This window comes from Bombyx mori, chromosome 3, assembly GCF_030269925.1.
Source record: "Bombyx mori chromosome 3, ASM3026992v2".
Lineage (NCBI taxonomy): Eukaryota > Metazoa > Arthropoda > Insecta > Lepidoptera > Bombycidae > Bombyx > Bombyx mori.
Window position 1 is genome coordinate 1456458 of NC_085109.1, and position 14672 is coordinate 1471129.

At 40.6% G+C, this 14672-nt stretch overlaps 1 protein-coding gene and 1 long non-coding RNA gene across 10 annotated transcripts in view; one reads left to right on the forward strand and one right to left on the reverse strand.

Annotated features, from left to right (window-relative positions):
* The window catches only part of Jnk (c-Jun NH2-terminal kinase), a 113886-nt gene that overhangs the window by 95483 nt on the left and 3731 nt on the right, over positions 1 to 14672 (reverse strand).
* Positions 333 to 2129, forward strand: LOC134200931 (uncharacterized). The gene is made up of 3 exons (XR_009976049.1): positions 333 to 1027; positions 1595 to 1862; positions 1950 to 2129. It is a non-coding gene; the product is annotated as an uncharacterized LOC134200931 (long non-coding RNA).

A 14672-nucleotide genomic window follows, 5' to 3' on the forward strand; every position in this document is an offset into this window, starting at 1 on the left:
TAATAAAGACAAACAATATTCATCTATTCTCAATTTGACCACAGACTTTAAACACTAAAAAAGTTTGACAATTGACAATAAACAAAGAGTATATTTATATATATCTGTTGCGTCAAATACATGGTAGTGTGTGTAATGTTTTCTTTATTGATTTAATGTATCTTTATGCATAATTAAAAAAAATTATTAGCATTGTGCACTTCTTCTCAATATTCTCTATAAGTGGAAAATTTCATACTTCTCCGTCCGCGCAATTTTCGTAAAAAGGGATGCAAAGTTTTTGCTTCACGTAATAATATATAGATAATTGACATTTGCAGTTTTGGTGTGTGTTGTTCTCGTTTCGTATTTAACTTCGGTATTTGCAATTTTAGAATTTTCTTGTTGATCTTTAGTCTGGTATATGACTGAACGTGTACTAAATTAATACTAAATAACCATCAAGAATGTAATTCTAAATTTAGTGTATATAAAATGTGTACGCCAGCAACCAAATTCTAAAGTTTTTATGTCATAGGTCCACAACCCGAAACTCAATTATCTCCGAACGATAGACTCCCGTATAGTTTCTTAATGAGGGTGCTACCATACTCATAACTCATTTAGGGTGAGTCGTCCAGTGGTTGGTTGGCATTTGTCCCGTATGGATTTTTATTTCCATCGATGGCAGAAGACTTGGCCTGATTGAAGTGATTATCAGTTGCTTATGCGATTACACCAATCACTGGCACTGAAGGATGATATGTTTCACTGTAAATTGGGTACCTAATGGGTGGTATTATTTTCTGCTAACTCAATTAATACACTGATTGTTTTTTAATATTCATCAGTTCATCTCTCTGTGCGTTGATCTCGATAGGAAACGTGATAAGCAACAGTGACCCTTATAAGTGAAATCTGAATGGCAATAACTCGGAACGCTTCGGATTCATTGAATTATCTGCGTCCGCTTCTGAACAATGATTCTCAAATATTTGATAATGTTTAACCTTTAGCCGCCATCAGGCCGCATGGAAACCGAAACGCGGTGAGTCAACAATGACTTTTTTTTTCAATTACTTGAAAATTTGTGTCCATATCACATTCATTAACAATAACATTTCACATAGAATACCGAAATTAAATAAAAACAATAACTACAATTTCGGAATAAAATAAAATTTTAAAATGAATGTCAAAACTACCTGAACCTAAAGGCTGGTTTGGATCCAAAGTGCTCAACATGCACACGTGTCCAGTGTTGCATTATTGGACAGTCCAGATCCATCCGCGAGGCCAACAGCCACAGATAGCTGTTGCGACTGACCCGCACGCGGCGAATCAGATCACAATCCACCGCCAGAGACAAGAATAGATGGAGAAAGATCGTCCGTGCGAAGGTGATACAAAAGTTTGGTCACGACTCTCAGCAGCGAGGAATACGACGCAAGGAGGATATATCCACAACTCATCCCAATTAAAAGAATCCCTTCCTCAATTTCCTTTAATTAAAATAAGACTTGACCTAAAGGTCTTAGTTACCAGGTCATAAAATCCCTTAAAAAAACAATTTTCTTTTCCTTTCCAAATTCTATCTCTCCACGGCTAATTTTAGGGATAATATGGTGTATCATCAGCCTACTCATATGTTCCTATTCGCTATGAAGTACGACCGCATTACCGTATTACACTATTCGTTCACTTTATCACGATTATGAGCTCCATAAATAAATTAACACCACTTGAACCGAGAGCCCCCGTCTGCCAAATTATTGAAATGAACAGAAAAACGGAAGCTTCCCAAATCTATGGCGAGTCTTGAGCTGGATATCAAAGAGAGAAATCATCAAGGACCTCAACCACCTCTATGGAGGAAATAAAGAGTAATGACAAACTTAATATTTTATCTGTATACATATTATATTTATACTTGTACAAGTGTTACATCAGCTTAATTTATTTCGATCTAGGCAAAAAGGTATGGACAACGCGTTCCCCTTATCGGCAGAATACGGATTGAATGAAGCTACGAATCGAAAAAAAGTTTAAGAACATCTGCCCTAGAGCAGTAATCAGGGACGCGAGCCTTTTCCTTATTGGACGTACGGACGATAACCTCCCAAAAATAAATACCTTCGTAAATTCAAAAACCTTTATTTAAACATCCTCGACTGAATAACACTCTTCGGAAGGTCCCTTTTGTGCTGATTAAAAATAAAATTATTTTTTAATTTACGTAAGGTATGTAGATATATAATTATAAGTCTTTATAAATTTTTGAAATTTTGCCGTGAAGCAGTAATGCGTTTCGGTTTGAGGGGCGGGACAGCCGTTGTAACTATATTGAGACCTTAGAACTGATATCTCAAGGTGGGTGGCGCATTTACGTCGTAGATGTCTATGCGCTCCAGTAACCACTTAACACCAGGTGGGCTGTGAGCTCATCTCGTCCCCGTCCCGTCTAAGCAATAAAAAAATAATAAAAAATTTAGGCGATCTCGGTGACAATTCAGGGGACGCTCTCTCGTCTTTCCTTTCCTGCAAAACGTATTTTGGTATAATACCATTCCAGTTTGCTTGGTGACGATTAAAAATCTTCTAAGAATCAAACTTGGTGAGCTAAAATTTAAATTAAAAACGCTCAACCAACGAGAAAGTTTTACTAAACTAGGCAGAGGCGAAAACCGTCTAATCCGTAAACGTCGTGCGACGCCGCGACGCCCGGCACAAGTAGCCCGCAAGGCCCGGATACAGGCACGCTACCGCCGCGCTGCAGTGAGGTGGTGACGTCAGCTCGATCAATGGAACTGACGTCGAGAGCTCTCCCCCTCCGCACCGCACCGCAACGCCGCCCGGGGATGTCCTAGGCCTGCTCTGCTATTTACTCACCGAGTGAATGTATTGAATACGCGTGTTATTAACAAAGTAGTTTAAAAAGAGACGATCTGACATGCCATTTTATATCGTTAAGTATGCATAGGAATCTGCGGTTATATGTCCATTTACATTTTTTCAGGTAATCAAAATAGTGGTCAATTGAAGGCTATTTCGATTATTTGGCTTTTAAGAGTTTTCCACTATGTAATAATTACAATATACTAAGTGATATTGATATTGGTAAGATGTGCAAATTTCTATTTTGATATGTAATTTAAAAAAAAAAGAATTGGCTTTTTTCCACTATGTTTTGAATGTTCAGTTTCTAGATCTTCGTTTTTCTGGGCATTCAATTTGTGAAGGAAACCTTAGCAATAACGCCTTTGCTAATTAGAACTCCAGTTATTTTGGTTCTACCAGCGAAAATAAACGAGTGTGCGAAACGGCAGACGCTCATCAACGGGATCATAACCGTACAAAAATTGGTCTTAAACCGGTTGAAACCTTCAAATGGGTCGAGACAAGATTCACCGTTTTCAGGTGGAAGAAAAGGTCACTGAAGACCCACAGTATGACGCAAATTGCTCCAAGGTCAAGACAAGAGGTCTACTGATCATGTACTCGTCCAAGTCGGCATTAGCATGTTTATTAACAATCATAAACCCTAATATTTACCGCGATGAATCTCTACCACATAAAATTTCGCATATTGGTAATACATAATCTTGATGTCAATTTTAATTTTGCGAAACGAAAACAAATTATTTTCAATTCACGCGAAATTCTATTGAAAAATAAGTCGTGGTACCGATTTTATCTGGAAATTGCGTTATATTTCATTATAAATTATATAAACGAGAGAACGCGGCGCGTGTTTAATGAACAAGTGTATTGATGAAGCCATATCTGTTACACTCTATAGAAATTCGGTTTGCAATCATAATAATAATTCGGTTTTTTATATTCGTGTAGAAGGTTGTAAGAGATGGCGATCTACCTGGTGTTGAAAATTGTTATCATGAGCATAGGACCCATGAGCATCACACTAGCTGTTAACGTTTCTTAATTGAGCTAGTTATCTTCCTCATAAGCACGGCTTATTCCCTCGTAAATACAGGATCACGGGTCTTTAGCATAATTAACGGCATGGCTAATTTACTTCAGTTAAATCACAATAGCGGCTCTTCTATCTAATCCAAACAATCGTGCATTTGTTTCGATAAAGATTAATAACAAACGTTTCAAATTTGCACTCAGTTCTACGTCTTGTGATGTGCTCCATCACCACACACCAAGGTTCGGAGCTTTTGTCCACATCAACTTTACCTATTCAAGCTTTGAGAGGCTATATCAGCGTTACCCTAGCGTGTATGTGAGCTCTCGGGGTTCAAACCGAAGGTGCAGCTAACACTGGCCCTAGCAAGGGCAGTGCTTCGCAGAATCTACCACCGGATCGGAAACGTGACCCACTAAGAAGATCCGGCATGAAACTCAGTGGGCTGTGTCTATGGATTAATTTACGGGTTCGGCGAGGACGTTGACCGGTACCATCAACAATAACGAACTAAAAACAAAAATCCTTTCGTGTGAGAAGTATCTGATTATGTTTTAGTAACGTAGCCGATATTGCGAGAAAGCCCTCCACTATGTCTGCAGTCGCAATCCCCAAGTATATTTCTCATTTCCGTAAATTTAAGCATCGTATAATTTGCGTATCTATGAATGAGAACTTCCCCTTTCTGCGCTTTCGCTGAGTAAATTCTAATTCAGGTAGAAGCGTCTATTTTGAGAGTTCATTCAACCTAAGTTCGGAAGCGGATTTCTCGTGATGCTTTGCTGTTAACAATAGTCAACATTTGTGGCTATAAATCAATATTTGATAATATGTACCGTATTAAAATCTCAAGGCATTTTCAAAGCCTTAAAAGCTTGATAAAAAGGAACATAAATTATTATTGATTGTAACTGATTCTCATTGTGATCTACAAAATAAATAATGCAAATTGGAAATGGTAGATCTTCAAAAATATATTTATAATAAATATCAATGTCGCCGCGTTGCTTGTTTCGAAAGCAAAAAAATTTTGGAGTATTCATGGATTTTTCATGAAACACATGGTTTGAGCTCGACTCAAACTATACTTGTATTTGTAACTATACTTGAAACCTTATAACTTGTATCTCAAGGTGGGTGGCGCATTTACCGTTGTGGATGTCTATGGGCTCCAGTAACCACTTAACACCAGGTGGGCTGTGAGCTCGTCCAAAGAAAAAAAAAAACACAATGAGTGTAAAGTGATTACCAGAGTCCATGGACATCAAATCGTCGATGCCGCCGCCTATCTTGAACTTGAGTCATGGCTAGCGTTGCCACGCCTGCAATCGGTTTTGATGTGCTATAAACTGTAACTTCTCTCGATTGTTGGCCGCGGAGATCTGGCACGGACTAAACTCAGGAAATCTATAGTTTACAGCAACCATAGCTACATGATATCGGGACTCAGAGCCGGCGGCAAATCGAAAACTATCTCGAAAGTTCACGATTGTGCAATTTCCATTTGCAATATTTCCCGTCTTGTTTGAAATATGTAGATACTTTATACGTAATAGATACGTAAATTTGAGAATGAGATGTTGCGTCAAACTTCTGTGTTTTTGAACGAGTTCTGTGCCGTTTTAGATGAATTATGTCCAAGTTAAGGAGCCTTCTCCTCCTATGCGGAAAATGGAAATTGAGATCGTCTTCCAACCTAGACTTATAGGACTGTCGCGTTCCCTAAGAATCTAGGTACATATATATGCTCATTTAGATTAAGCTTCTTAACCGCCAATAATTAAATATACAATAAATAATGCATGCTTTAAAAACACGCTATTTTAGTAGCCAATAACATTCCGCACAAAACTTTATGACTGAATGCAGCCACAAATTGTAATGACCTAACTATGTAAACATAGATTAAATAAAATGAAATAGAAAAACCTAGAGGTGATAAAAGAGTCATGTTTTATCTTTTCACCGAATTAAAGATTAGTAAAACGTTTTTTATCTTCAGATGATGTCACCCGATTTGGTTTTCTAGATTTTTGACTGAATCTTATAACTGACGCGTCAGCTATTAAGACAGCAGTCACATATTACATGATAACTAAAGTAATGCTAGCAATATCAGTGTAGGTAGCTCATTCCCGATCCTGCGGACAGAATGGAAAGCAGTCGACGTCGCCCAAAACACGTCATCTCGGATCCTCCCGATCCACTAACGGTGCTTTTAGGTACTTCAAGCACCGGTCACCGTTCTCGTCGAACCCGTCGCTTGCGACGAAGGGCTCAAAGAGTAAATTAACTCTCAGACACAGCCCAGTGAGTTTCTCGCCGGATCTTCTCAGTGGGTCGCGTTTCCGATCCGGTGGTAGATTCTGCGAAGCACGGCTCTTGCTAGGGTTCGTGTTAGCAACGTCATCAGGTTTGAGCCCCGTGAGCTCACCTACAAACGTTAGGGTTACACTGAAATAGCCCCTAAGGCTATCAGTTTAGGTAGGAAAAAAAAATAGTAGGTAGCTGATGCACTATGTATGGTTGTGACCTCAATCTGACCCGCAACACTAACAAAGATAAAGTGTCTTCATCCGATTACCAATCGTTCTCGTTTTACACGCACGCCGGCTTTGCTGGCCCGATCTTGATTTCACTATGATCCAATCCCTACAAAACTACCACAAGTGCACCCACTGGGCCAATCTGAAGATTTTCCCTAAAAAAATCGATCCAGCAGTTTCATAGTCTATACGGAACACATACACATCTGCTTTTATATAAGTCGGAGACAGTCATTAGTTTGGTAGCTAAACGAAACGCAGCACCATTCCCGAGAGATGGCAGCACGATTGTGGTATGGTCGCGTGTGAAATTAGTTCTTTATAAGTCGTTCCGCGGAGTGCTCTGCATCATCTGAATCATCGACACATCCACGTCATTGCCGTTCAGCTAAAATCATACAAGCAGATTCATCACCCCTACCCCATTAGGCAGGGAGTCTAAGCCCGGGCAGAGGGGATTGCCCCGAGGCTCGATCCGTGCCTCCGTAAGGGGACACAAAGACCCAACGATGCTCTGCACGCATTTGGGCAGATGCGTCTTGGTGTACGAACCACTGTCTTTCGACAGTCAGTACTGAACAGTATTGGATGTGGAACGTTGTCTTTGACGATTAGTGCTGTCCCTATTATGGTGCACGGAACTCTGTTTGCGGTGGGTGCACGGAACTCTGTCTGTACTGCTCTATGTGACCACTATCATTCACGATTGTCATTTGCTTAGTTCTGTCTCCATTTTTATAATTCATTTAAATTACTAGGTTACGATCAGTGATTATTTAATAGTAATAAATTCCTATGTGCTATACCTCGGTTACATTCCTGATGTCTGAGTCTTAATCCGACATATATATATGTCGTGGATAACGACTTTTAGTTGTCGTGGATAACGACTTTTAGTAATATTAAGACGGTGGTTTTGATTATTATTTTAAATGATGAAATGTTGTTTTGATAAATATCACAAAATGAAGGGTAGACTCCGTAACGCCACAGTATAAAATGGCGGTACGTGGACAGAGTCGTGGCATTCCGTGTCAGACAGTAATTCCGTCCGTCTCAGTCAGTGAGTCTCTGTCAGTCAGTCAGTCGGTCAGTCGGTCTGTCGGTATATGCAACGAAACTGTCGGTTTACCCTGTCATTGTGAAAGTTGTGTGTGTTGAGTTTCAATAATTATTATTGAAAAATTTTATTGACTAAACTGAGTTCAATCGACTACGAGTGCTCAGCCATCCCTGACGTGTGCCGACATCAGAAGTGAGATCAGGACTCTACTCTCACTGGCGTGACGTGTTTGAACATGTTCGAAGTACAGCAAAAAAAAACATGATGCAGATCAGAATACTAGTAGTGGTACGCCACAAGAGCGTGAATGCAGCATACGTAAGTCGTGTAATAACCTCTCTGTTACCTCGATGGAAGATCTGAGCCACGAAGAAATCGTCACATCTTACGTTCTGGCTCATGTTGCCCAGTTTGACTGTCGACTTCATCACATGGCATTTACTAGCGGAAATACAACACGTAACAAGCTATTGCAAGAATTAAGGCAAGTGCAAATCTCAAGTGAAACTTCGATCGCAATAATGGATCTGTCATGACGAGTGGGTAGTTCCGACAAGAATTATTTTAAGCGGCTGACTTCTGCTAGAGTTACATTGCACTAGTGTGGTAAACCAGGACATGAGACTGTGAATTGTCGCTGAAATTTTAGAATCTACTAGATTCAATACCAATAACACTACACGTTCGATGACTTCGGGCTCCAGCAAGCAAGCAAACAAGAAAGCAAGCAAGTTTCCGTGGAGAAGAAAAATTGACACATCTGAAGTCGTCGTGACCTGTAAGATAAGACGTCCGGTGCGTTCGTGTCTGGCGATGCGGCGGTGTTCGGGTTCCGCTGGCGGATGCAGGTTTTTCCGGTTAAGTGCGTGCTTGTGCGTGCTTGACAAGTGTTCGCGGTTGGCTTCCTCAGTGTGGGAGTAACATCGTGTAGGAGAGGTGGAACCCGTAAAATTGTAGTTTGCGTGGTGGCTGGTAAGATTTGTTGCGGTAAGAAGTTTGCATGGTGGTAAAATGTCTTGTGAGTCTATACAGGTAGCCGGAGGTGAGACTTCCGCGGTCGCGGCCCACCCAGTCCGCGAGAACCGGGCAGATCGCCTCGACGGTACGGAGGCCGGCCGACGGGTCCGCCAAACGACGAGACCACGCCTCCAGCACGGACTGCCGAGATTGGAGCCCCCGCGCTCCGGCTGCACTTGCGCTAGGGCGCGCCGCCTCGTAGGAGACTGTGAGGTATCCTTGAATAACTATGACTGCGATCGCGCGCTGCCGGCGTCACAGCGCGGCGACGTTCTCGTGGGTAAGGACGTGGCACCAGACGGGTGCTCCGTATAGTGCCTGCGACCGCACGGGTACCATCACCCTGCCTGTTTCTGCCGTGAAGCAGTGGTGTATTTCGGTTTGAAGGGTGGGGCAGCGGTTGTAACTATACTGAGACCTTAGAACTTCTATCTCAAGGTGTGTGGTGCGTTTACGTTGTGGATGTCTATGGGTTCCAGTAACCACTTAACACCAGGTGGGCGTCTACGCATTAAAACGAAGAGCGTAATCAAACGAAATTAGATCCGAAGTTTAAAGGGCCGTTTAAAGTAGTTGAAGTATTGGATGGTGACCGTTACACATTGAAAGCTTTAAATTCAAAACGTACTTACAAATACCCACATGATAGGCTAAGAAAAATACCAGCATGACACATACCAGTCGAGGTTGATGTAAATGATGATGATGAAGAGCAAGCTTAAATTGTGGTGAAAACTCGAGTAAGGATAGTCTATCGGCCGTATTGTGTTCGACCGTACCAGTAGCTATTACGTAGTCGTAGCCCGGTAGAAATCGGTGTCTCTTGAGGCAACTCAAGTAGTCCTTCGGTGCGCGGTGCGCGTTTGGCTCTGGCGGAGGTCGGGGTCTGTAAAGACCATCGTGTGTAGTCAGCGGGTGATGCACACGGGCGATCCACGCTGTGGATGCGCATCATGAGGGCAATTGCGATTGCTGGTCGGCTGGAGAGCCGTGGCGTTAGATATTTTTACTCGGAAGTTTTCTTTGATCTGAGTTCCTGTAAGCTATGCCTGATTTGTACAGAGTAAATTTGAAGTTTGATGAACGACTGTGGTACGTGCTCTGGCTGCTGAATAGTGAACTTTGTATACCCTATTGTTTGATTTGGTTAAAATGGTATTAAAACAGTTTAAAGCTTTGATGACTTTAAAGTTTCCGATAAGTCGTAAAGTGTAGTCAGGAGTGATCGAGCGGAACAAGTGTTCTCGTGGATGTTTTTGATTGTAGGTTAACCATCACACGAGGACATGTACAATCAGGAAGACCATGTCGCAATCAACACGTGATTGCTGCAGCCAATACGAGATATGGGACGCAAGCACAGTCTGTCGGCGCTCGATGGGCCAACTACTCACCGGCCGAGCGGAGCGACGTGCCGGTAGCTGCGTAATATCGGTATTTTTGGTAAATAAGAACAATCTGGTGAGTCGTATTATTTTTATTTGGATTCTGGTGCCGAATGCTCTCTTGTCAAGAAATCTATTAGTAGTAGCTTCATAATTCAGCAATTTTATACGATGGTTCTCATAAAAGGTTTCTGTTGTTTTGACTCAAAACTGTACGGAACAAATCCTATTCGATGGTTTATTGCTTACCTATTGTATGTCATGTACTACCTGATAGTTGTTTTAATCGGTTCAGTGAGTTTGAGCATTCAGCGAAATAGAACTCTTAAATCTAGTGTCCTTATTCGAAGCCCAGACTTGCGTTATTGATGACCAAGCTCGCGATGAGCTCATGGAATTGTTCTTGACAAGAAGTGCTAGAAGCCGTACATCTTTTGAAGTGAAAACTTCTTTAGAATCGTTGTGATTTCAAACCGGATGCAACGAAAAAAAAAAAAAAACGACAGGTAAGAGACACAAATACAAAAATGTGTAGGATGAAGCCAGCAAAGAATGAGACAGAAATGTACAACATACTATTTAATACAGCGCCATCTGTGAGATTTTTTTAATACTAACGTGTGTATGAAAGCTCTTGTAGTGAATTTTAATTTAGGATTATACGTGAAATTAAAATATCAATTCACAGAGGGCGCTACCTTACAATTATTTACTAATGACAAAATTTTACATTTACTTAAGACGTTTATTATAATTGTATTTTAATTTTGGAAGATTTCACTTCTACCACGTGTGAATTGCACACATTTTGTTTTTTTTTAAATTGTTCTACCATAAGAATAACAGAGGCGAGCCCCTTCGAATTCTTTATAGTTCGCGTGCCATATCCCAAAAGGTTTTTACTTAAAATGATACTGAAAGTAAGAGATTAACTTTGACGAGACCAGAACATTGGAAATTTAGTAAAATTCGATGTTGAATTTTGTTGAAATGAAGACAGATTGCTTTAACTGGTAATAGAACCTATGATTACATAAGGTTGCCTCTAAGTAATGCTACTGACGAGACTGATCAGTGAGGTGAGAGTATCTCCATCGATTGGTACAGCGGAGACCTGGGTCTCAATGGAGACTATTGTTGTGTTGGTCTACTAATGACCTTGACTCTATATTGTGAAGTGATGTGTATTGGTTTTATCATTTGTTTTAATGATAATGTGGGTGGTAATGTCACTAGCTGCACCGGCAGCCAGGCCAGGAGCGTTCTATATGATTTTGTTGACACTAGTGATGTAGAAGATGTAGGATCAAATGACCATGATACAACTGACTGATTAAAGTAAGGATTTTGTTGTCCTATTTTGTGTGATTAGTAAAGAACAGTATTCAGTGTTATTTATGACTGGTAATTGAGCACCTCGCTCGATTTAGGTGATGTGTTCGTTTTATTGCCGGATGGAGGCATTGCGATGTGTTTTATGGTTGAAGTGGGTACTGGATGGAAGTTCCACTTGCGTGCCGGATGGAGGCCTTAGGGTTTTGTGTTGAAGTTGGGTACCGGATGGAGGTCCCACTTATTTGCCGGATGGAGGCAATAAATAGTCAAGAGCTACTCGATGGAGGTGGCACTTGAATTGGGTTATCGTCACTCGATATAGGTGGCATGGCATGAGTTACTCTCACTAGATGGAAGTAATTGTAACGATAGTTTGTGGTTGATACATAATACTGATGAAATACTGCTCAGATTGAGTTGTTTTGTAATAACTCGGGTTTTTAATGCTTATTGAGCATTAATGAAATTTTTCAGTTGTATAGTGTGTCACGAATAGTTGGGTAATTAAGTTATCTACTCACACAGGTTAACATAGTCTGTTAAAGATCTTGTTGAAAGCTAACGTTATGGTTTGTAATGAAACGAATCCTAATCCTCAATCGTGAATGTATCAGGAGTGGCCGAGACGAAACCTGTTAGATATTGCAGAAGGTTGTTTTCCTTGCAGGAGCGTCACACAGGGACGTGTGACATGTCAGAATGGCCGTGTCGTGGATAACGACTTTTAGTTGTCGTGGATAACGACTTTTAGTAATATTAAGACGGTGGTTTTGATTATTATTTTAAATGATGAAATGTTGTTTTGATAAATATCACAAAATGAAGGGTAGACTCCGTAACGCCACAGTATAAAATAGCGGTACGTGGACAGAGTCGTGGCATTCCGTGTCAGACAGTAATTCCGTCCGTCTCAGTCAGTGAGTCTCTGTCAGTCAGTCAGTCGGTCAGTCGGTCTGTCGGTATATGCAACGAAACTGTCGGTTTACCCTGTCATTGTGAAAGTTGTGTGTGTTGAGTTTCAATAATTATTATTGAAAAATTTTATTGACTAAACTGAGTTCAATCGACTACGAGTGCTCAGCCATCCCTGACGTGTGCCGACATATATATAGATAGATAGACACTTTCCAATCCGCAATGAACATGAACTTCACAAGACAAATTTAATTATTTCCAAATAGTCGATGTTCGTATAGCGAATAACCCCTTTGCTTTCTACATCAAACCAATCATATGTTTGATTCAACGTTCACGAGACTAATCATGAAAACAAAACAAACGGAATAATTTGTTATACAAAGGTGCGAAGATATTGAATAGAGGTGAATGCACCTCTTATAAAGGATACCAATAGCCTTAAATAGCATTGGTAGGCTCAATTAATAAATAATAACATTAATATACTCTTCTCGTAACTTCTCCTCTACTGGATCTTGGCAGCCAGTTTGGAGCTCTATTCTAGATTATTTCAGGATTTTCCATTCCATATTTTTGTAGCCGTTCTAATTTTATAGCTAGCTATACACAGTTTGATATCGTCGCGGCCTAAAGAACAGGACGTCCAGTGCACTAGCGGTGCGATTTTACCGGTATTGAAATCCCTCAGATAGATACCAATTGCTCTATTGAAATACGTACCTTAACACATTGACTGCAGGTACATTTTTGAGGGACTTTCAGCCAGTGCGCATGAGGTCTTTTCGAGGCAAGATTGGACTTCTTAACAGTGCGTATGAGAGCTGATAGGCCGACAGGAGGTTTTAGTCGGTTCGACTCCGACATGCTCCGCCTTACTGGTGGTAGGACCTCTTGGGAGTCCGTACGGGTAGGTAAGACCACCCCGCCTATTTCTGCCGTGAAGCAGTAATGCGTTTCGGTTTGAAGGGTGGGGCAGCCGTTGTGACTATACTGAGACCTTAGAATTCATATCTCAAAGTGGGTGGCGCATTTACGTTGTAGATTTCTATGGGCTCCAGTAACCACTTAACACCAGGTGGGCTGTGAGCTTGTCCACCCAACTAAGCTATAGAAAAAATAATCAAAAGCAAAATCAGCAAATTATTGGGAACAATAAACTTGTACATGTCAAAATGTCAATTCAGTGTATCCAAATTCCAAAGGTATGTGTACGTTAATGGCGATTTCTATTTAAGAAATGTTGTCAAATTAAAAAAAAAAATTATCAAGAAACCGAGAACCGAACAAGTTTGAGAAGCGTTCGACATAAATTCAACCGTCACCTAAACAATAAAATGTCATTTACGCAATCATTTGCGAAGAATTTATAATATCATTGGTCCACTGGTGTATGAAACATTTAATACGAAAGATAGCCTAAATATTCTCGGGAAAACGATTAACCAAATGAGCGCCCCTGACAACTGCGCCCAAGTATACAGATATCAAAGCTATTTAAGCAACTCCTATGTGAAAATAAATGATTGCTCTCACTCTGCGAAACATCGTGCCACATGGCGTCGCATTGCGAGAGCATCGGTATCGCAGGATCCGACTGATGCATGACCACGACCACTCTGTCAAGAGTGTACGAATAGGAAGATGTGAAAAATTCTGGCAGCAATCAGGGCCCTTGCGCTTGACTTTTGATTATTGAACATTTTACTTTTTGTGCCCGATAAGTTTAAACGGTATCTTTTTAATTTAATGGACAAATAAAACTAAACGAAAAACGCTCAAAACCTAAGATGGATATTTTCTCGCGCATAACCTCAGATGGATATTTTCTTTTATGAACATCAATTCTAAGCATACGGAACCAATTATATTTCAGTCAGTAGTGTGTAAGTGGGTAAGCCTCTGACATTGTTGACGTATCTGTTTAAAAACAAAAATTATTAGTGGCCCGTAGCTACGTTCAAATGTATTGAAAAATTAGTATACGTGTTTTCGGAGGGAATGTTTTTATTTTCGCCACAACTGCAGTTATGTTCGTATATCGTTCACTACAAATATCGATTTGAATAACTAATCATAGATTCACTTGATGTTTTTATTTGAAATCACGAAATACAAATATAGTATTGTTTAATATATTTTTACATGTAGCAACACCACAAAGCTTTGAATTATATAACCCCACTTGACGAGGGGAGGGGACACCCCTACAATACACGAGGTATCGAGCGACGACTAACTCCCTCTCACCTCTTCCCTCTCACTCTACCCCATCGCGTACCACATTACATTAACGCAGAGTTACTCCTATTGTAACGCCATCCACCGCCGGTTGACAACGGGTAGTATAATGAGCTGTTTTAAGACAAGCGTCAATGTATTCTGCAAAGGATTGTGCGATCGGCAAGCCATTGATTTCAGGAAAGTGACGAGGCAACACCATTCGCAATACATAGTAGATAATGAAATGATTTGTGAAAAATATTGTAAGCGGTTATATT